At 50.4% G+C, this 23,698-nt stretch overlaps 1 protein-coding gene and 1 pseudogene across 1 annotated transcript in view; one reads left to right on the forward strand and one right to left on the reverse strand.

Annotated features, from left to right (window-relative positions):
* Positions 1-23,698, forward strand: part of NTRK3 (neurotrophic receptor tyrosine kinase 3) — a 397,129-nt gene that overhangs the window by 145,693 nt on the left and 227,738 nt on the right.
* Positions 21,546-22,414, reverse strand: LOC123582494 (annotated as a pseudogene).

The following is a 23,698-nucleotide window of genomic DNA, read 5'->3' on the forward strand; positions in this document are numbered from 1 at the left end:
TCTCCATGACAGGTGCGAGGTCAGTTGCCACTGATGTCCCCTTTGACGAGGGCCTGGGGCAGGGCCCCCGAGAGGCCAGTGGTCAGTTGGCAGGCTGGCGTTCCCAGCCCAGGGTTCCTCTCCTCTTCTAGAAGCTTGTGTGTCCTGTTTGCTCCTCCTCCCACGGCTGATCTTGAGTGCGGTGCTGGGCGCTACACGAGACGGGAGAAGCTTGGACTGGCAGGCCCTGGACTGGGTCAGGGTAGGGCCGTCGGGGGAGGAGGCCCCATGGGTTCAGTTGGTGCTCGCCCAGGCTGCCTGCTGGAGGCTGGACTTGCCTTCTCCTCTGTCCTGCTGCTCCAGGAGTCCATATTTGCACAGGATGCCTGGCCTGCCCTCCAGTTCACCGCGGAATAACAATTGCATATCGTTGGCCAAAGACTGGAACAGTTGTGGTTTTTTTTTTTTTTTTTCCCACCAGTCCCAGAAATGCCAAGCCTGTCTACCTGACAGGCATCCTGAATTCAAAGGGGCCTCTGTGCTGTAGCAGCCATGCAGACCTGTTCCAGGCAGGGGAGAAGAATGCCAGTGTCTGTCCGTCTGCCAGCAGGGCCTGACACGAAGCCCCGAGGAGGGCGCCTGAATGGTTCTAGGAACCGCTTTTCAGAGTGACTCCTTCCAAATAAGTGGAGTTTGGCAGATTGGCCTTGGACCAGTGGAGGGGGTGCCGAGGGGCCCCCCATTGTTGGCTCGGCCTCTAGGAAGAGCAGGCAGGGGTTGAGCGCTTTTATTAGCCGTTACTGGTGGAAATGGCTCCAGCAGCACCAGCCCCCGCCCAGGCTTGCTTTGTGGGGGCGAAATGCCTGCCCGATCTGGCTCCGTGTGGGGCGTGCGGACTTCCGAAGAGAAGCACGAGCAGAAATTAGGACCGTTTAAGAAAATGGGGAAGTGGATGCACACGTCTGCTGTTGCTGAGCGTGTGGATTGGGGGCAGCCATTCTGGAAGGTGGCCTGGTGTTTTCATTAAAAGGCTAAAATCACGAGAGGCCCACGTCCGAGTAATTCCACTTCTGAGAATTTAACCGACGGTAATCCCCACAAACGGCCACCCGCATTTACATGTGTGGACCTTTGTTCCACTGTGACTGCCACAGTCAACCAGACGGAGTGAGAATTGCTTAAGCGTCTAGCGACAAATGGCCAGTTAAGCACATTGGGGTCCACGCCTATGATGGAATTCAATGCAGACATTTAAGAAAGACAGTTTTCGAAAGTAGATTTTTAATATTTCTCAAAGGATATACATGCAAATAGTAAGAGAGCCCAGTAGCACAGAAGATAGCGTCATGACAGGTATCAGTTTCTGCCTGGTTTTCTGCTCCTGGAGTCACCACTGTGAGGGGTTCTGGCATACCCTTCCAGAGATAGTGCTGTGCCAGGATCGATGTTTCCCCCCCTACTTTTATACAGACGTCAGCGTGTATTTTTTTTTTAACGTTTATTTATTTTTTGAGAGAGAGAGACACAGCATGAACGGGCGAGGGTCAGAGAAAGAGAGGGAGACACAGAATCCTAAGCAGGCTCCAGGCTCTGAGCTGTCAGCACAGAGCCCGATGCGGGGCTGGAACCCACAAACCGTGAGATCATGACCTGAGCCAAAGTCGGGAGCTTAACCGACTGTTTTGCACCACGTTATTTTTGCCAACAGTCTATCCTTGGGATCCTTCCATATCAGCTCAGAGAGGTCTACTGTGTCCTTTTTTTTTTTTTTTTTTTCCTTTTTTCCAGCTTTATTAAGATACAGTTGATGTATAACATTGTGTAAGTTTAAGGTGCACGGTATGATCATTTGATGCGTGAATATATTTACTGTGTTCCTTTTTTTTTTTTTTTTTTTTTACAGGTACATATTTAAAAAAAATGATACTTTAAAGCAATATTTGTTGACCTGAAAAAGTTAACAGTTCATTTCTAAGTGAGTAAAGACTGCAAGCAGGTTTCTCATTGTGTTTTTCCCCTAAAGTAAAGGGGAAGTATTTTCACATAGATACCTAGGAAAAATACCCGGAGCATATAGTTAGATCAGAATGGAAACAGTAGTTATTTTTGGATGGTGGGATTATGGATGCTTGTTTATTTCATTTTCTGTGATTTTTGTTTTCTTTGTCTTCCGAGTATTCTGCACTGAACCTTAAAACAAAACGAAGCAGGAAGCTGCTTGGGGGGAAGGCTGCACTCCTTTACTGGAGGCAGAGTGCTGACTCACTCCCCACCGAGGCTCCATCTGCCGCTTCAAGGGGACATCGTGGGCTCTGGTGTCACTTAGGATTACTGACTGCACAGACCAGGGCTCCTTCCAGTGTGCATCAGAATCCTTGATGGTGGCGGGGACTGATGAAAATGCAGATTTCCTGGGCCACATCTCCTGAATCCAGTATTGTGGTGCTAGGTCCTAGGCATCTCTATTCTTAGAAAAACACCCTGAGTGATTATGGTGCTCATTAATGTTTGGAAACTTTATTGTAATCAGAAATTGGCAAACTTCTTCTTCTTCTTCATTTTTTTTTTTTAATAAAAAGGCCAGATAGTAAATATTTTAGACTTTGCTGGCCATATGGTTTCTGTTGCAATCGCTCAAACTCTGCTGTTGTAGCAGGAAAACAGCCATAGACAACATGCAAATGAATGGGCTTGGCTGTGTTCCAATAAAACTTTATTTACAAAATAAATAAGGCCATCATTTCAGACCCCTGACGTAGGTTGACAGGGTACCCTAAAATTAATCAGAAGATGGGAGAGCTTTCCAAGAGCTCCTTCTATTTGAAGAAGCAGGTCATATTATAGTGACCATTAATAAAGTGCTTATTATATGCCAGACGCTTTTCAGACACAAGTGAAACCTTAAAACAACTCTGCATGGTAGCTATTACCCATATTATCCCGCCAAGGCAGTTGAAAAGATGAAGTGATTATTAGCCCAAGATCACATCGTTAGTGATGGCAGGTTTGCTTGAATGCAAAGCCGAAGAGTATGAAGGTTGTAGTGTGACAGTCCAGTTTCTCTCCGGGCTTTGGGCAAGAATCATTTCAAAACCTGTTCCCAGGAGATCCGGTGTCCCCACGTGTCTCTAAGCTCCCAAGCCAAGGAGGAGTAGCCATGGCCCAGCACTTGACGGTGGTGCAAGTCCTAGGATCCTTCTCCGCCTCAGCCGAGGGGGTCCTGAGCTCTCCTGGGGTCTCCAGGCCCTGTGGGCATCGGGAGACTTTCTTGTGGCCTTCCTGTGATGATTGCTCGAGGTTCCAGGTGGCCAACGTTTTCCCCACTTGGAGCCCATGGAGATAAGCTTGCACCCACCCATCTAAGGTGGGTCTGAGCTAGAGTGGCAATGTTTGGCTGTCCTCCGGGCTATTTCTTCCCTCCTCACTTTTCCCCACCCCAGCCTGCCTGAGCCTCAGCCACCTCGCTGACTCCAGGGGAAGCAAAAGCCCCTCGGCTGGGGACTCAGCTTGGCTCTGAGCCTGGTGGTTCAGCCTGATGGCTCTGCCAGGCAGCGATGTAGGTGGGTCAGAACCTGCTGAGAATACCAAGAGCTTCTACGTTTTGAGAGCCTGGCTGGCCTTGAGACGTGGCTTCATGACGTGAAACCTTGCAGGCTTGGCTTCCTCATCGAATTAGCTTCAATCATTTACATAGAACAGGAACCAGAGCGTAGAATCCAAGACCCGGAGCAGAGTAACTGCTCAACCAAACGGTAGTAATTATACAGTCATTGTCATCATTCTGACAGCCTTCCTCTGAGGTTGACACGATCATCCCATTTGCTACAGATGAGAAGGCTGGGATTCTGGCAGGTCAGTAGTAGGGTCATTGGGTCTGTCTGACTCCAAAGCTGTGTGCTCTTGGTCCATTTAAAGTCAGAATGGAAAGGGCTCCAGGGCTGCTGGGAGCCATGGTGATTCCCAGCCTGAGAAGCTGCAGGAAGCCCTTGACAGACCCTTCACAGGGTCTTTACTTGCCTCCATCATCTGAGCGCCTCCTGCCTGCTCACAGACCAGGGGCAAACGCCCCACACTAACAGCCAATAAGTTATCCTGCGTCAGGTAGACACTGGGATGCAGGCCAATGGGGGCCCTTTGTGGTGCTGGTTCTGGCCCTTTAATCCCTGCCCCCCACTCCTTCCTGCTCTGTCTTCCTGCTTCTCTCCACAATGACTCCCAAAACCCACATAGCACCCTCCGGCAGAAACCCCATTTCCAGAGGCCACCTGGGGGCTTGGCTCAGGTTCAGAGATGTGGCTGAGACAGGTGAGAACCAGCAGCCTCGGCCAGCGTACCCCAAACCATGCTCGGGGGTGGCCTCCCTCCCCTGTCACTTGTATCTCAGCGAACTGTCCTGTGAGCCAGAGATTTAAGGGTCATTCATTCTCGACGTGTATCTCTCCTCTGCCAGTCCCCACCCCTCTACCTGCGCCTGCTCTGGTACAGCCCCCGTCTTGTGGCTGTCGTTTCCCAAATAGCTCTGGGAGCTGCCCCCTCTGTCTTTGCGTGCTGCCAGCCCTCCATTCCAGGCTCCCCGGTACGTGCCCCACACTGCAAAGCCGCAGAGCCACACTGGGCAGTAGAGATTTGCTTGTGTCTCGTTCCGTGTCCAGAAATTCCAGGCTTCCCCCTGCTCTTACCAGAAGTGCCGATGCTTCTGGCGGGGTGTGGTGGGCCCAGCCTCATCTTGCTGCAGGATTTCCACTGTTTGCCCCTGGGGACTTTCCTCTGCCCCCGCACTGTTCCGTGCTCCCCGAGACTGCAGTCTGCCTGGACTGCCTTGTCCCAGGAGGCCTGCCTTGGCCATCCCGAGCGGGGGACGGTGCACCTGTGACTGGCTTTTATAGCCCCATGCACCTTCCTTCTGTAGCACCTTGCACCGTCATCGAAGGCGTGTTTGGTGAATGCTCGCCTCTCCCGGGAGACTTGTTGGGCTTGTGTGCCCTGCATTATTAATGCTGTCTGACAGATGGGTGCACGAACGTCCTCTGACCACCTTGGGCTCTGCACCCAAAGGGCCGGACTGGAGCTCCTCCCCGGATCACCAGCACCCCCGTGGTTTTGTTACTACTGTGATGGGGAGTGTGATCTGGGGGCATTTCTTTTGATGCCTGTTGATTACCAGTGAGACGGAGGTGGGGATATTCTCTTCCCAGGCATTGTGTCCCTCCTCCCACCCCCAGGGTGTCCCCCGCACGGGCAGACGCTACGATGGAACTCCTTTCCCTGAGATGACCCGGTGTTTAAGTGGCCCTCCTTCTCCCTCAGTGTCTCTTCCTTTCCCCCACAGCCTGTGCTGCGTTGGACCACCTGTCCGACTGACTCTTGTGTTCACACCACCTGTCCGGCTTCTTCTTGTGTTCACACCAGTGCAGTTTCTTCCCCGGCGTGCTCCTGGTGCACATTATGGCAGAGAGTCAGATGGGCCTGGGGTCGAGTCTGGGGGCTGCTGCTGGGAGGCCGTGGCACTTACGGCAACTTATTAACTATCCTGAGCTTCTGCCTCCCCAGGTAATGAATGCTTTAGGTGTATATAAAGCTATTCACTTGGTCCCTGGCCATGTAGCAGTCCCTCAATTAAGTAGCGAGGGGAGAAATACTACGACTGTGGCTGCGTTCAGATAACGCTGCGGGTAATCCACAGGTCCTCTTAGGGCTGTGGTTTGCAGCCTCGGTCCTACCTTAGCATCACCTGGGGATCTCTTAAAAAATTCCAGTGGCCGGGCCCGACTGGCGAAGTCAGGTTCCCAGTGGCCTCCCCAGCCTCCTTCCTACTTAGCACGCACCCTTTGGGACGTAAGGAGATGGGAGGGAAAGCTCTCATTTATTGGGTCCCTACTGTGTGTCAGGCACTGTGCCTGGCACTGTGTCTACACGTTCTCCTCTTGTTTTCACTGCCAACTTGTGATACACGAATTACTGTCCCTGTTTCTTCTGTGACCTTCAGGAAGGATGAGTGTACTTGGTCGATGTCAGGCATCGGCCGACTTAAGGGGGAAGGATGGAGAGAGGAGTGTGGGGCTGGGGTACCTTCCTCTCGCTCAGGTCGCTTTCTCCCCTCCTACCTGTGCGAGGTGCTTGCCCTCCTTCCGCAAGGTGGCCGGCTGAGCACCCCGGTTTCCATTCCCCGCCTCTGTGCCTCCGCGTGGGGGCCGGCTGCCACACCTGTCCACCTGCGGTGTTTAATGGCCCAGCCCGCTTGCTGCTCTTCGGGGCCCTCACCAGTCATCTGCCACCTGTTCCTCCATGTGCGGTCGGTCGTGCTGTTTGCTTAACGGAGAGATTTAAGCGCCTCACAAAGGCTCCCCGTGGATGAGGGGAGAAGCATTCGCTGACTGGAAATGGGAGCATTGTTGTTGTTCTGTGTTTTATTGCCATTCATTTCCAGGCCCTCTGTGGGGCTGGGGAGAAGTGAGGGGTGGGCTGGGCACAGAGAGGGAGGGGCTCCTTCTTGCCTGACAGCTCAGGTGGATCAGAGGGGGCATTCTGTAGGTCAGAGCATCTCAGACTTTATTGTGCACAGACCACACTCAGGAATCTGGTTAAAGATGCAGATCCTGACGTGATAGGTCCCAGATAGGCCCCTGAGAGTCTGCGTTTCTCGTGAGCTCCCAGGTGAGGCCGATCCTAGCCACACTTGGCTTAGCAAGGCTCTAGCTTCCAGCGAAGGACCCACGTCTGTGTTCTGACCTTTGTCATTTTCGCTTGGGGAGGTGTCCTGGAATGATTTAGAAATCTGGGGGTTAGTTCTGGCTGTACATCTTAGGATCTTCCCTTTTGGGCTCCATAGTAAGACTTGGGCCATGTGGCTTTCACGGTCCCTTCTGGTCGTACCATTCTGTAATTCTATCCATTGGGTTGGAGTGGGAGAAGAGGGTAGATCAGAGGGAGCACAGAGTAGGGAGGATGGAGAGGAGCATCCACTGCACAAATTAGTTTTTCCTCTGAGGTCACCAGGCCTGGGTCATGAGAGGTCAGAGTGTGGGTGGGATGGGCAGTGAGCTTTCTTTCATGCTGTGTGTGTACAAGAGCCCAGGGTAGATTGGACACCTGGCAGGTGGGGGCCAGTAGCTCCTCCTTCCTGACTCCTACTTGGCTTCTCTGAATGGCAGGAGTGAATCTGGGGACATCTCCCATTCCGCGGGTCCAGTGGAGGATCTTTTCTGTGTGGGAGGCACAAGTCTAGACCCTGGGAGTGGGGGTGCAGATGGCACATGTTCATGTCCTTAACGGGGACCAAGTGTAAGGGAGATGTATCTCACAGAACGTGGAGTCTCGTCACCTTTTCCAGATTGGAATCCCTGGTCTGCCAGGCCCTCTATCAGCTGTGGGGCTGGGCACCACCAGCTGGGATCTCTCTCCGTGCGGCACTGTCACATTTTCCTGCCGCCATGATGGTTAGCCTCTAAGGCCTGCAACGACTTGCCTGCCACCACGTCTGCAGGGTGGCACCTTCTCTTTCCACTGGTCTGTTCTTGGGCACCTCCCCAGTCCCTTGCCCCTCCCCACCGTGTTGGTCTTTTGGATCTCCAGGTTCTGACCCCTTCCAGTTTGGCCTCTCCCACCACCACCTGGGACTGCGTGATGATCCCGCTCGCGATTCGGTGAGTTCGGGTCTCAGGTTGTGTGATATTTTCACTTCACCATTTCCTGTAGTAGTTTTTGCACACAGTGGGCTGTATCTATCTATCCTGCCCAACTGGACGTGTCCATCTGTTGGTGGATGGACTTGGGCTCCCGTCTGTGTGATTGCTTTTGGCAGATGTGGGATGGGCCACGGTTGGGCCAGGGAGGCCAGAGAAGGCTTTCGGAGCTGCTAATTGTCTCTGCCTGGCTTTCCTCAGGGAGCGTGCGAAGCTTGCCGGCAGAATTCTGGTGTGTGTGGGGGGCCACTGGGGGGGGGGCCTCTGCTCTTCTGGACCAACAAAAGCTCTGGACACTCGGACCTTTATTTATTTTTTGTATTTTATGTACTTATTTTTATAAAAGGAGTATAACTGCATCATAGAAAATCTAGAAATTACTGGGGGCACCTGGGTGGCTCAGTTGGTTGAACGTCCAACTTTGGCTCAGGTCATGACCTCATGGTTCGTGAGTTCGAGTCCCATGTCGGGCTCCGTGCTGACAGCTCGGAGCCTGGAGCCTGGTTTGGATTCTGTGTCTCCCTCCATCTCTGCCCCTCCCCCACTTGCGCTTTCTCTCTCTCTCTCTCAAAAATGAATAAACATTACAATTAAAAAAAAAAGAAAATCTAGAAATTACTGATGAAAAGTCAGCGGTAATCCCATTATTCAGTTACCAGTGTGAGCATAATGCCTGTGAATGCGTGTATGTGAACAGACACAAGGGCACACACAGACTCAGATCTGTGTACCATCAATCTATACCTGAGTGTCTGTATCCACATATATATTTTACACATACATTTAAATAAAGATGGCCTAGAATGGTCCATGCTGTTTTTGGTTTTTGACCTTTTTTTTTCCCACTCGACAGTATTTCCTAAACCTCTCTCCATGATATTTACTAGGCCCAGCTCTTTGGCTTTTCCAGGACTCTGCAAAGCTTTTTTCTCTTTCTTGCTTTCCTCTTTTCACGTTGCTTGTGTATTACACCATTTCATTTGGTTAATGTGGAATTTTGCCCATTTGCCCTGAGGCTACAATGCAACGGGGCAGAGAGTGTATTTATAAAATGTGAATGAGTGTAAGAAAGACCCGGGCCCTGCCTCCTCAGCTTCTCAGCTCCTCTCGGCTCCCTCTGTGCCTGTTTTCAGCCTGCCTTTGTTCAGGAAACATCAGGTATGAGAGGCTTGGCAGAAGCCGACTTAACCTTCTTCTGTCTGCAGTGCTCGCGGCCGCAGCATCAATCTGCAATTATGGATCACCCACTGCGGGGCATTTCAAAGGCCTTGATGGTACAGCTCCTCCATGAGCAGAAACCAGTGTGGGAACTAGGATGGGCTCGCATGAAATATGTAATCCTAACAGAATCCTTAATCATACGCACATACAGTTCACCCTTGAACTTCGTGGGTTTGCACTGCACGAATCTCCTTAGACGCGTGTGTTTTTTGGTGCTGTTAACGAATTTTCTTTTCCTTATTATTGCCTGTTTTTTTCATTTTTTTTTTAACATTTATTTATTTTAGAGAGCGAGAGTGTGAGGATGGGAGGGGCAGACAGAGGGAGACACAGAATCTGAAGCAGGCTCCAGGCTCTGAGCTGTCAGCACAGAGCCTGACGTGGGGCTCGAACTCAGGAACCGCGACATCATGACCTGAGCTGAAGTTGGACACTTAACCAACTGAGCCATTCAGGTGTCCCATCCTTATTATTTGCTTAATAATCATTTCTTTTCTCTAGTTTCCTTTATTGTGAGAATACAGTATAGAATACACACATACAATAGGTATTCGTTGACTGTTTACAGAATCGGTAAGGCTTCTAGTCAACATTTGCTAATTAGTAGTTACGTTTTGGAGGAGTTGAAAGTTACGCATGGATTTTCATCTGCATGGGGATTGGCGCCCCAGCCCCGGAGTTATTCAAGGGGCAGCTGTACACACACCAGCAAGTGCAGGTAGCGGGGGGCGGGGTGGGGCAGTGGGAGGCAGTGGCTATGGACACAAGCTCTGGCCTTAGATGGGAACCAAAATCATAGACTTGGTGCTTTGTGTCTTGGGTGAGTCACTTAGGCTCTCTGCATCTCATGTGTCCTTGTGTGTGGATCTGAATGGATCGTGCCTACTTGGAAGAATTTTGGGAGCAGGAGTTGGGATTACATATGGGAAACAGGGCAGTGACTCACACACGGTCAGGGCTCACAAAGTGGCCACTGGCATATTTTTAGGGATCTCATGGATAGGAGAAGCGTAGTGCTTCCCTGTGTGTGTGTGTGTGTGTGTGTGTGTGTGTGTGCGTGTGTGTGTGTGTGTGCACATGTGTGTGGTTCCACTCACGAGGTCCCTTTCTTTTGATGAACTTAGACTATTTTACAGAGTTATTTTTATTCCACCTCTGTAGGAAGCATAGGGAAAAGACATAGCCCTACTCTCATTTTATTGGAAGATAAATTCAGACCCAGAGAAGCAGCAGCTTGGCAGGGCTGCTGGAAGGAGCGTCAGGCCAGGGGTAAGGAGGTGTGGGATGGCTGTGTGGCTTGGGCAGTCCCTGCTCTCTCTGACTCTCCATTTCCATGACTTAGAATGAGCCAACTGGTTGGGCTACCTCATTGCTACGGCCTCTCCCAAGCCCAGCCTTCTGTGGCTCTAAGGTGATGGTCAGCGGCCCCTCCTCATTGTGTGTGGACACTTCTGAGGCGTTAGGCATGTCCAGCCAGGCCAGTGCCCGCCGGTACCCAGGAGAGCCATGGCAGTTGCCTGGACTTGGCAGTGTTGAGAGAACACTGGGGGAGCCGTGATAATCATCATGTCCATGGCCTCACCAGAATGCGCTTTATCTCTCTCTGTGTAGTTCAGTTTGAATTATTTATGATGATCCTTCCTAGTCATTTGGGAAGATGAATGAAGTCTTAGTAATTGGAGCCCTTGCACAGCCTTCTCTTGGCTAACGTCTATTGAGATGTCAGCCCATGGAGAGCGCCAGGATTTGAGACTCTCAGGCTCACCACCAAGTCAGGTGGGAACCAGCAGAGTTTCTAGCAGGCTATGTGGTCGCCCAGCCTGCAGAGGCAGAGCACAGCTAAGCTCGCGTCCTGAACATAAAAGGCCAGGTGAGCAGAGAACTGACACCTTGGCTCTGGCCTTGAGCCCCTCGGGGTGGATAACTTATCCCCTGTGTTCTCCTTTCCCCTCCCTGCCGAGGCCAGTGGGCTATTGAGGAATGCTTGTATTCTCACAATTTAGCCGGTCAGTTTTCTTGAGCTCGCTGCACAGAGCTGGCCTCAGGAATGATGAGACGACCTGGGGAAGCAGGAGCACAGGCTGCGGAGAGTGCAGTCAGCCAGGTACTGAGCGCGCGCGCGCGCGCGCGCGCACACACACACACACACACACACACACACACACACACATACACACACGCTCAGAGTTGAAGCAGCTGAATTTCAGTGTTGATAGCTGGGTAGTAGCACCAGCATGAGACTGTCAAGGGCAGCTCACCAAAAAAGTCAAAACATTGGATCAATGACAAAGTAAGAAACCAGCAGCTGGAATCTTGATGCTCACAAAAGATTGTGAAGGAAGGAACAAGTGACCAAACATTATGAAGATGTGATCTCTGATTGCAGCAGGGAAGACAAAGATTGTCCTAAGGAAATGCACATCTTCATTAGAAACAGTAGACTGGATTTCAAAAGGAGGTTGAGAAGCACCTTTTATGTGTAAACTATAACTTACCCATTTATGAGCTGGAAGGAATCTCATGCACAGCTCTCTGGGACGTATCTGCACGTAGCAAAACGTCGCTTTCAGTGTTCAAGATGGATGTGTGCCTTAACGCCTCACACCAAACCTTATCATGTTGAAGCCAGCAATTTTAAGTTAGTGTTATTTGTAGCTAAGACACTCTGTAAAGTGGTATTCTCTGCCCCAGGATTAGCCCTGCGGTTGGAGGCAGAGAAGGTGTGGCTACTTGGGTGAGGAGAGGGTCCATTCATTGTACTAGATGCTAGACTGGAGGGGGGATCGAGGGGCATGGCAAGCCAGAGTGAGCAGCCAAGTATGCAGGAGTATGTCCGTCATCTGGACTTGTCCAGTGGTGTCCCATGGAATGGAATCCAGGCTCTGCCACTCCAACCAGGACCTCTGGGATGCATCTAGTCTCTCAAAGGGGACAGAGCCCATGGTCTCTGGTTAGGGGAGGATCTGTGTGGGGGAAGGGAGGCTGTGGCTGGATTTCCATATGCCTGTATCCCTCCCCCTCTTGTGGGGAACACTTATGGCCACTGAAGACTTGTGCCTTTTAAAAGTCCTTATTCCCAGGGTGCCTGAGCAGCTCAGGCGGTTGAGTGTCCGACTTTGGCTCAGGTCATGATCTCATCGTTCATGAGTTTGAGCCCTGTGTCAGGCTCTTTGTAGACAGCCTAGAGCCTGCTTCAGATTCGGTGTCTCCCTCTCTGTCCCTCCCCTTGTCGCTCTCTCTCTCTCTTTCAAAAATAAATAACTGTTAAAAAAATTTAAAAGTCAGTATCCCTTATGATATCCCTCGCAGTGGTTTTATCAAGAGTGAAAGACTGGCATGAGTAGACACGACTTTGATGCAAAGAAGGAAAGCGGTTTCTATCTTTGTACAGTCTAAGGTCTGTCTGCCTCTTCAATCCATGGGCAGTGTGGAAGCTGTCCTGTCTTCTCACCACTGTGTCGAATCAGAAAAATCGCACTCTATCTGCCTCCCCACGCCAATAGGATATATATATATATGTGTGTGTGTGTGTGTGTGTGTGTGTATGTACAAAGAAATTTATTTCAAGGAATTGGCTCATGAAGTAGTGGGGGCTGGCAAGTCTGAAGTCTGTGGAGCAGGCTGGTAGGCTGGAAACTCAGGCGGGAGTGAGTTAATGCTGAAATCTTGAAACAGAGTTCCATCTTTGAGAACCCTTGGATTTGTTTTCTCTTGGAGCCTTTCAACTGATTGGATGAGGCCCACCCACATTAGCAGAGAGCCTCCTTTCCTTAAAGTCAACAGACTGTAGATGTGAACAACATCTATGAAATACCTTCACGTCAACACCTGGATTAAGGTTTGGTTAAATAAGTAGGCACCATAGCCTTGCCAAGTTGACACGTGAAACCACCCGTCACGTTGCTTAAGGTCGTTGAGCCTCGGCGTTCCCCATCTATGAAATGGACTTATAATTAGATCTGTGACAGAGGGTTGTTGTTGTGATGAAACTTACTGATATCCGTAATGTTCTTAGTCTGTCCGCAGTCGGGTACTAGTAGGTGGCTGGTGGTGTTAGTGTGATCGGCAGAGACCGTGGGAAACATGCCCAGGGGCATCAGAATGCCCTCCGTCAGCAATGCCTGGAAGGTGGCTATACCTTTGTGTAGCAGGCCTTTGAGCTAGTAGTGTAGACAGTCCTCGAAGGGCTGTGGGATTATGGAAGGTGATCCTCAGCCTGGGGTGGGGATATTCCTCAGCTCTTTGGAGGATTGCTGATTGAAATGCAGCTGTTGGGAGGAGGCTTCTTGAAGGGGTGTTGAGGGCAGCAGATTCTTCTGAGAGCCTTTAAGATAATTCTTTATAGCCCCCCCCCTCCACTTTTTTTTCTTTATACTTTCCAGGTACGTGGGTTTTTTGTTTTGTTTTGTTTTTGTATAACTGAATAGAGATACTTAATTCAGGTCTAGCGGCTCATGAGAGTAGACACATCTTCCCAAATGACTCTAATTCCGGAGGCATCACCAAGAGCCACTCATTGCTTCTTCTGTCAGCATCCTGTCCCTGTCCCATCAAGAATTCTGTTGCACAGGACTAGGGGAGACGGGTTCCTGAAGCTGGCACAGTGGCCCCAGGCAGGTCCTTGTGCTGGTGGGTGGGGATTCCTCATCTCCTCTCCCCCTCTCCAGTCTATCCTTCTCCAGCAGGTGGAGTTTTTAATCTGATTGGAGAGGGTCCTGGATGTTCATCATAGGACGATGTTTCACTAGTGGTCAGGGTTCCTATACCTAACGGGTCAGCCGTATAGGGTCCTCTTTCTCATGAAATCCTCTGATACATCCTTCTGTTTCGCCTCCTTCTGACTGCTGTCAAGTAGGCAGGGTAGGCAAGGCCTACTTCAGTTCACAAAAGGCAGAGTAGGCAGGTCTGTTGGGCATGTAAGGTTTACCAGAACTCTCCACTGGGGTAGTTGGCTGCTGGCTCAGGGATTAACCACGTGACGCTTCGTTCCCATCCACCACTGTTTCTTGCATGAAGTTCTCTAGATGGAAACCCCTTGAGGATCGGGGGTAAATGGTAGGATGAGTCCTTCTTGGCTCCTGTAATACACTTACAACAGTACCAAAACTCCTTAAATTGTTCTTTGGACAGAGCTTGATTCCTCTTTCACCCCTTTCCCATGTGTCTCTTCTTTTCCCAGTAGATTCTGGAGAGGCTTACTGACTGCAGGGTGGCCAGCACTGGGGCTGGAAATGGGGGTGGCGGGGCATGGAGGGGTGAGGAGTGAGCCTCAGGTAACTGAATGTTGAGACCTCACTGTCCTCTCCGGAAGAATAAGAACACACAATCTGCAGTTGTTAAGCTCTGTCCGCCATTGCTGCTTTGGACGGGAGCTCCCAACTCTGGAGTTCTCAAAAGGCCAGAGAAGCTCCAAAGCATCCTGGCCAGCTATGTATTCCCCTCTCCAAACCCTGAAGCCTTTAAGTATGTGCCTGTGGGACTAGATCCTTGTTTTGATTTGATCACCTCACTGCAACATCCAATTTCTGGTTTCAGTGTTTGTGTCTTGTTTGTATGAACACTCAGAAACTATTAGATCGACGTGGGGATACACTAAGAGACAAATGGTTATTTTTAAAATGATTATTTATTTATTTTGAGAGGAAGGAGGGAGGAAGAGAGGGAGAGAGAGAGTGAATATCTCAAGCAGTCTCTGTGCTGTCAGTGCAGAGCCCAATGCAGAGCTCGAACCTACAAACCTGAGATCATGACCTGAGCTGAAATCAAGAGTTGGACACTTAACTGACTGAGCCACCCAGGTGCCCCAAGAAGCAAGTAGTCCTTAAGTCCTGAAGTCCTTAAGTCCTTCCCCTACTCCTTGGTTTTGATACAGAGCTGGAGACTGGAGGGAGACCAGGTGACTTTTTAGAGAACAGTGTTGGTTGGGGCAGAGCCAGGCTGCACCCCAGTCTCCTGACTCTTGATGCCGTGTTCTTCCGCCATAACGTTTTGCATCTCTGTGAGCTTAGATTCTGGCCTCCTCGTCTCACGAACCCTTAAGAATTTTAGCAAATACTTGGGTAATGAAGGGATGGGGTAAATCGGAAAACTGAAGGACCCAGCCTTGGAATTTCCATTCTTCTGCAGAACATACACCATCACGGTCTTTTACCGCATCCAGCGTCTTGTGGTCACAGGCTGTGTCGGCTTTGAGCGGGTACCGCAAGGCGAGGCACCGTCTCTCTCCCCGGCTGCCCTCCTGATCGTCTTGTTTGCTTTTCCTCAGCTGGGTCATGTTTTCCCGTCCACTTCCAAGTCCAGTCATGCTTCACATTTTGACTGCTCTCCCTGGTTCTGTGAAGTCCCTAGACTTCAAGTTGCTGCCGCCTGTTGGCTAACAAGCTGCCCGATGTGCTTCTTCTGGGCACCTCCCCGGAACCTCTCACGGCCTCCTGGCTGGCCTTCAGCCCCTATTCCACGGTGTCTGGGCCTTAGGCCGCCCAGCACGTGCTCTGCTCCTTCAACCCCGTGCTCTCCATCTGGCCTTTGGGGTCACACCTTGCCATTCACACAACCCTCTCTCCTTTTCTGAGTGTCTTTCAAGGCTTAAAGTGAAGTGAGCGAGGCCTTGGGCACAGAATGTAAGAAGGTACCAGAAACCCCCAGCAATCAAGGTTAAAAAAAATCAATAGGTTTTTGCATTAAGTTTGAATTTCTTTACAGCATTACTTGGCAGGATGATTTCTCTTGATGGCCGAGTTTGGGGCACCTCTTCTGTGTCGTGCCCAAGACGGCGGTCTCATTTGCTGCGCCCTGACCCAACCCTGTCATCCACACTCCACCTGTCCGTGCCCCCTCTCTCCCGGCCTCGCCCTCACCCCCCTTCGCTGTTACTCCTCGAGTCTTCTGGCCCTTGGAGACTCATTCCTTGAGAATTCATGTTCTGTTTACATCTTTTTCCAGGTTGTTAATAAAGATGTTAACACGTTCCGTAGGTCTCACCCCACGCTCTCCGTAGCCTGCGCGCTAACTGGGGCCCTTCCCCCGAGAAAAGACACTGCATTTTATCCTGAGTTCTGTTGTTTACCGTCTCCCCGTGTTTCCGTCCCGCCCGGCTCTGTGTTATCCTCCTCCAAACGCCTCAACGGCTCATGTGCCACATTTGCTTAAACTCCAGGAATGGCATGAACGATAAGCCCCTGTAAATAAAGCTTAGGATCCTGTGAATGTTCGGGGCTGACCTACATGCACAGTCTGCCAATCTGGATTAATTTTTCAGGGAAGATTTTGTAGGGGCCACGGCACTAGCTTCTCTGAAGTCCACTCCTCTCCTCTCGCCTCCAGCCTCCTTCGCCACCCGCTTGTTTTTGTCAATCAGGAAAAGACCTCCCTGCCGTGGGCAGGCGTGACTTACTCCTCTGTGCTTAGAATACACCAGCCACGCAGAAGATGTGTTTCCCACGGTGGTCTTCCTGTTTCTGACGCAGCTGGAACTAGATTTACCTTTGTTCCTCCTTGTCAGAGGAAAAGATAGATTTTGTAACATCAGTTTGACAAAATGGAAGGATACTGCAGGGTGATACATCCTTTGCAAACAAGCACGAGCTCACAGGTGAAAGAAGGGGGGTGTTGTAGTCTTTGTTCTTTGTTATCAAAGTAGCAAATGCCCATAAAAGTAATTCGGGGAAATAGAGGCCAACATTAAGTTGCCCTCACACCCCAAATAATCGCTCTTTACGTAACCTTGGCACCTTGCCTTTCGGGGTTTTTACATATTTACCGTGCCATGGATGCAATTTTATGTCTTTGCTTTCACATAGCATGGTATCGTAAATAGTCTGGATGGCGTGACGTAATCATTATTACTGTCATTTTTAAGGATTGCAGGCCCTTCAGTCGGAGTCAGCCGTATCTTTTTACGTATCACCATTCCCCTTTTCTATTGGTCACTCAGGTTATAAATACAGCTCTAAACACCAATAAGGTGAGCATCTTTTGTGCATAACATTTTCCTTAGTTAGGATCCGTCCCATCGCTTAGATTCCCGATGGTGGAATTAATCCCCTGTATTAACGGGAATGATGAACATGTTGCCAGAATGTTTTAGAGAAGAGTGTGACTGATTGACAAAGCCACGGTCCTCATGTAAAAGTCAGCATTTCTATTCCTCTGCTTGTACTGGGTAAAAGCATTTTAAAAAAAAGTTTATTTGTTTACAGAGGGAGAGCAGGTGAGCGCGTGTGTGAGCAGGTGAGGGGCACGGGGAGAGAGAGAATCCCAAGCAGACTCCTCACTGTCCGCACAGAGCCCGACATGGGCCTTGAACCCACGAACCGTGAGATCATGACCTGGGCTGAAACCGAGAGTCAGATGCTCAACTGGCTGAGCCACCCAGGTGCCCCTGGGTAAAAGCATTTTTATACATGAGTTACTGTTGCCCTAGGAGTTCCTCAGATAGACCTATAAATAATTGTGGCACTCTTCATAGTACTCTGGTCCATCCATTTTCTCATGCTAACAGCATCAATGATAGTAGCAATAACATCCCTACTGCTACCTGACATATTCCTTTGACTGGCATCATTTGATAGAAATCTATTTGAGTCACGTATGTAATGTTAAATTTTCTGGTAGACCTATTAATCAAAGTAAAACAGGTGAAAGTAATGTGAATACTTTATTTTACTCAACCCAGTACGTGTGAAATATTACCATTTCCGCCTGTAGCACCACTAGCCACAGGTGCTTAATAGCCACGCCGCCTTCTGCCAGATAAGCCAAAAAGCTCTAGCAAGCTCTCTCTTCTTTCTTTTAGGTCGGCTCTTGAAGGCTTTTCTGTTTTTCATTCTCAAGTTCAGGTTGACCCAAAGCTGACTCTGAGGCAAGGACTGGATGGGCAGGTAGTTTATCTGGGAGGCGATTCCAGGAAGCATATGGGAGCAGGTGGGAAAACTCGAAGGGAAGGGGAGTTTCCAAGGACAGGTGTGACATTTGAGCAATTACTGCCAGACGCCCGGAGCTCCACCCTGCTGGGGAGGGGTGAGATGTGCCCCCCATGGAGATCCAGGGATGAGGACATCTACTCACTGACCCCTGCTGTCCATTCATTGGTAGTGCTTGTCTCCAGGGTGTTAACACCCCCCCATCCCAGGCTTCAGGTCTGCCTGCTCAGGGCCGAGCTCACTTCTGTGCTTCTAGAGGAAGTCCTCAGACGAAGCGGTAAAACGCAGGCTCTTAAGGGGGATTGTAGTCAGGGTGCTGAAACTGTCTGCCATGGTTGTTAGTAAACTCAGGTGGACCAGGGATGTGAGGTGGGGCCGCCACAGCAGCCATCTGATCTGCCTCCGGGTCTGCGTCAAGGTGTGGTGGGATCTTCTTGGATGGGTGTGATCCTAGCCCAGGTCATTCTCAATTGATAGGAATCATGGGTGATTTGGTCTGTATTCGTGTATACAAGCAACAGAAACTGATTCTCGCCCACTAGGCAAAAGCTAGTTGACAGAAGGATGTTGAGGACTCTTGGAATGTGAGGACCCAGGAGGAGCACGCTGGCTTGGGAAGGGGAGGGAGTATGATTTTGTGTTCCAGGACGTGGCAAGCCAGCAGCATAGTTAATACCTTCTAGTGGAACAGAAGATACTGTTTCTGAGTGTGGAATGGGAGAGAGGTCATTCTGGCTTCCTTTCAGAAAGTCACCACCTAAAATTATCCTTCCAATTATACTACATACGATAAAAGAAAGATGATTCCCCTATAGGAAATCAAGTTGCTATTAGGGAATGGATGCTGGGCAGCTAAAAATGGACAAATGGCCACTTGCAGAAGGGCACTGGGCTTCCTGGTGAAATCTGAATAAGATCGTGCCAATCAGTTTTCTGCTTTTGGTAACGCACTATGCTTGTGTGAGAGGTCACCGCTGGGGGATGCTAGGTGATGGGTATGTGGGACCTTTTTGTACTATTTTTGCAACTTCTTGTGGGCCTATAACCATTTCTTAATAAAAAGTAATAAAAAAAAAAGGGCAGGGGAATTGGTACTTGGGGTATGTAGATACTTTGGGAGTAAAATTTGGAGAAATTAGAGTATCCAAACCTCATGTTTTCTCTTGCTTCATCCTCAAAGGCACCAAAATACCAGAGCTAAATCTTTAGACCTCAACTTTACTCCTCCTCAAGCCTTCCAACCCTGAGGAGGGTTAGGTACCCATTTACTTGAACTCTCATGGATTTCGTGCTGTAGCCAATTTATTGTATTTTTTGAAGTTTATATTTGGAGATTTGATGTTGATCTGCAATTAATTGGACAGGATAGCAAGCAGGTCTGGAAAGGGACTGGGTTAATACAGCTTCTCAGTCCTATTTTGGTAAGAAGGAGGCGGGGGGATATGATCACATTTATTGACACATTCCCTCCAAATAGCATAGCAGCTATTTCTTTATATGGCTTCCCAGCCGGAGTGTATTCTGAGGGGATGATTAGGTTCTAGAATGTAGCCATTGGTGTAAAGACAGTCAACTCCCTAGAGGATGTGAATGCTTCCGTTCTTTGTTCTTGCGATGCTGTAATGTCAGTGGAACCAAAAGAGAGTCTGGGGCCGTGGTAACAGGTACCTTTAGTGCCAGCGCTGCGTGCCGTCAACATGGATTTGTCCACAAACCCCAGTTAGTGGGTGTCGGGAAACCATTGCTTGTCTAAACAAGATCTGTGAGACTCCCACCCTCATTTAGCCGTCAGATTTCTAATAATTCTGTAATAAGCCTTTGGCCAATCAGATGCATTCTTTTATGATGGGTTTGCACAGATTTAATCTAAGCAATAGTAATAATTCACAACGATAGAAAACACTGAGCCGTATTCTTCCCATAAATTATTCCCTGGGAGTAAATCAGCTATTTAGGGAGGCAGATGCATTCACGTTTGCAGGCCGCTGGAGGCTTGCTCAGTCCGTTAGGGTTGTGGGGTGCTAGATAGTCCCACAGGCCCTGGTTTCTGAATCTGTGCACAGCCCAGCCCTCGGGGCTGGGGTGGGGGTACTCACAGTCTACACGTAATCCTTCTTCCCGGAAGGCAGAGCATTTTATGGGTATGATCTCATTCTTCCTCCCAGCCTTCTCTGGAGGCTGGGAGGGATCTGCTTTGGGAAGCTCCTGGAAGATTCCTTTTCTTCCAAGACCTCTCCACAGCTCACTTTCCTCCAAAGGCTGCAGCAAGAGGAGCCCGCTCCACTGGCTTTTTCTAGAGTTTCCAAGGAGCCACACTGTCCTGGGAGGGGATTGGGAATGCGTTCTTTCCTTGTGTCACAGGATCGGGAGTCAGGGCTTCTCACAATCCTGGCTCCACCGTGTACATGACCTGGCTCGGGCTGTGAGCCCTCTGCAGCCCTCAGTTTCCTGTAGGAATCAGGGAGGCTACCGCTTGTAATGTTGAGACTTTCAGGAAATGAGAGGTATTTACACAAGGTAAGTAGAGGACCCACGTTATTATTAACTTTATAACAAAAATTACTGGGGCGCCTGGGTGGCTCAGTTGGATATGTCCCACCCTTGATTTCACGTCAGGTCATGATCTCATGGTTTGTGAGATCGATCACCGTGTCGGAATCCGTGCTGACAGTGCAGAGCCTGCTTGGGATTCTCTCCCTCCCTCTTTCCTTCTCTCTCTCTCTCTCTCTCTTTCTGTCCGTCCCCCCAAAAAATAAATAAACAAACTTTAAAAAAATACTGAATCCCCGAGAGAGGGTTAGAGGGATCCTCCCTGAGTCATTAGCCAGAGTGCTGCCTTCTGGTCCAGAGTGCCCGTGGAGGAGGTGAGGCCCGCGCTGCCTTCTGGTCCAGAGTGCCCGTGGAGGAGGTGAGGCCCGTGCCATCGTGTTATGGCACTGGCTCTCGGATCAGACTGCATGATCACCATCATGATGACCTCTTGTACCACCTGGGATGTGAGACAAACACGCTGTAGTGGAAGTAACACAACTTTTAGATGCAGACAGAGCCTGTTGAAATCCTAACTCTAGGGTCTTTGTTCCCTTCCAGGCCCTTCCCTTCCCCGTGCCCCAGTCATGCCACCCATTTCGTGATGATATGTGGGTATCCTCCTTTGTTTCCAGTTCTCTCCAGAACTGGCTTTTTAAAGGAGAAGAATGGATGCCTGACTTTGTGGACCAAAGTGAGGTTCCTCCTTGCCAGGAAAGGCTTCCCCATCTGTCTGAGGTTTCTTATCAAGGGAAAATAATTTTCTGTTTACACTGAAGCAAAGCGGCACTTGGTTTTGCCTTCTGTGGTGGGCAGAATGATGCCGCCTTCACCCCTTTCTTCTCTGAAAGATATCAGGCCCCGTCCTTGGAACCTGTAAATAGTGCCTTATAAGAAAAAAAGGTCTTTGCAGGTGTGATTAAATTAGGGAGTTTGAGATGGGGAGGTTATCCTGGATTACTGGGGTAGGGCCTAAGTGCGGTCATATGTCCCGTGTGTGTGTGTGTGTGTGTGTGTGTGTGTGTGTGTGTGTGTGTGTGTCTGTCAGTCTGTCTGCACAGAGCTTTATTGTTGCCATGGACCACATGTCCTCTCCCAAGCTCCAGGGGCATTAAAAAGCTGTCTAGTGGCTACAGGGAGAGCTCAGGCATGAGCCTGGGCCCCAGGGAGATGCCAGAGGGGCCCCTCAAAAGCTGCTGGGCTCCAGAGGCTCCTAGTCATGCTTGAGTGCAATCCTTTGGAAGAGCTACTGCTCAGCCAAGCCTGGGGGCTGACCAGCCTGCGGACGTGAGTCGGGGGGGTGGGGTCTGGTCTCCCATCTCCTTGGTGAATGTCCCCTCCTCATCCCGGAAGTGGTTCTCCACACAGTCTCGGACATCTACGCGGGCAGGACCCAGGGCATGCAGACCCAGAAGGGCCCGGTTCAGGTTCTCCAGGACCATGGCAGCTTCCATGGAGTCCAGGGTTTTACCCCACTCATCTTGGGATGGCTTTTGCATGCCTTGGAAGAGGGGGTGACCACTGTGCTGGTTTTGCGTCTTCAAGAGACGCTCAGCATCCTTGTACTTTGTAGCCGACTCCCAGAAGAGGTGGCCCACCCCCTCCAGAGGCACATCGTAGTGGTGGAAATAGAAGCCCAGAGAGAGGGAGGTGTAGGAGAGACCTGAAGATGCATGTGGACCAGGTGGTTGATAGAGGCCTCCATCATGCTGGAATAATTCTGACAAATCTGGGAGCTCACGGTTGATGGGTAATAAGGAACCAAGCTTGAAATACGGTGTTGGCTGGTCCCAGAGGCAGAGGGTGGGCAAGAAGATGATTCTGAAAGTCGCGCCTGGAAAAAAGTTTGGAGGGTGGTTGGGGGCTGGAAGAAAGGGCATCCCTGGGTCCGCTCCATCCAAACACTGTTGAAGGAATAGACTCGGGGGACCCGCAGGTGCACTGTCCAGATGTACAGTTTCAAGAGAGAGGCTGAGAGCAGTTTGACTCCTCATAATGGGGGATGGGCAGAGAGGTTTGAAGGTGCTAGAAGATTGGAGTGATGTAGTCACAAGCCAAGGAATATGCTGATACCCTCCCCAAAGCTGGGACAGGCTAAAACCAGATTCTCCCCGAGAGCCTCCGGAGTGAGCACAGCCTTGCTGACACCTTGGTTTTGGCCTAGTGATACTTGATTTCTGACTTCTGGCCTCTAGAACTGTGAGAGAGTAAATGTCCCTTGTTGTAAGCCGCTGGGTTTGTGATAGTTTGTTAAGGCATGAAACCAGCATGCCTTCATCCTGTCGGGGCTGACCAGGGGGTCAGCCTCGCCCGGGGGCTTGATTTCCGCAACGTGAAGAGCCCAGGTGTGGGAAGGCAAACCTCTGCCTGCTGGAGATTGACCCAGGCTCTGGTCCTGCTTATGGCTCGGACCTGCCAGAGGCGTGGCCGTTGCTCTAAGTGATCCAGGGTTGATGGTCAAATGGGTACAGGACCTTCAGGCCCTGGCCTTGGAGGCCATGCGGTGGGAGCCTCCATGGTGATACTAGCTGAGGGGCCTCAGCCACCAGAGCTGCGACTCTGCCCTTGAAGGTTGACCCTGCCAGGCAGCATCGGCCGTCACGTTTCCGTGATCTGCCAGCCCCGTGTGCCTGTGGGAGGTCGTCTTTGTGCTGAGGAGCTGCGTCTGGGCTGCAGGCAGAGCAGACACGAGCTGCTCGCGAGGCTGTGCCAGGCAGGAGGGCGTCTTGGAGTCGTGGTTTCCCTTTGCCATGTTGTGATGGAGGCTCCATTGTTGGATGGGGTGCATGTGATTTGTGAGCCATGGGAGAAGGCCGGCTTCTGCGGGAGGTTTAGTTTTTTCAGGAAATTAGGGCAGATTCATGGTTCCTTCACTAACATGCCTTCTGATACGTTCTCTGGAGTAGGATGGGGCAGGGAGCTTTAGTTAGCTCACTGGGAATCGCTTGTGATTTGGGGGACACTTATCTGGTAGGTGAGCCATGGAGATAAAAAGAGTCCAAGAGCCACCATCACGGAACAGTCTCCCCTCCCTCTAACCACACAGATGTGTGCTCATGGCAGATAGCACTCCTTGATCACGGCCCTGTTAGGCTTGGACCCGGGCACAGAATCCTTCTCAACACGATGCTTTAGTTTTCCATTACCACTTGAATCAGGGTTGACACTCGAGGTGACATACATTTGCCATTCCTGCTAATTCCTTCCCCAGTTTGGAGATGCCATGAATCTTCCCTAACTGCCAGTAGTACGTTGGTCTTTCCAAAGTCCCTTTATAGGCCTCTGTTTAATGAGAGGTCTAGCCACCCCTCCCCCCCCACTTCTTTGATCGGGATAAGTTGCAGGTAATAAAACCAGTTCCCAGTT

Source organism: Leopardus geoffroyi, chromosome B3 (assembly GCF_018350155.1).
Source record: "Leopardus geoffroyi isolate Oge1 chromosome B3, O.geoffroyi_Oge1_pat1.0, whole genome shotgun sequence".
In the NCBI taxonomy this organism is placed as follows: domain Eukaryota; kingdom Metazoa; phylum Chordata; class Mammalia; order Carnivora; family Felidae; genus Leopardus; species Leopardus geoffroyi.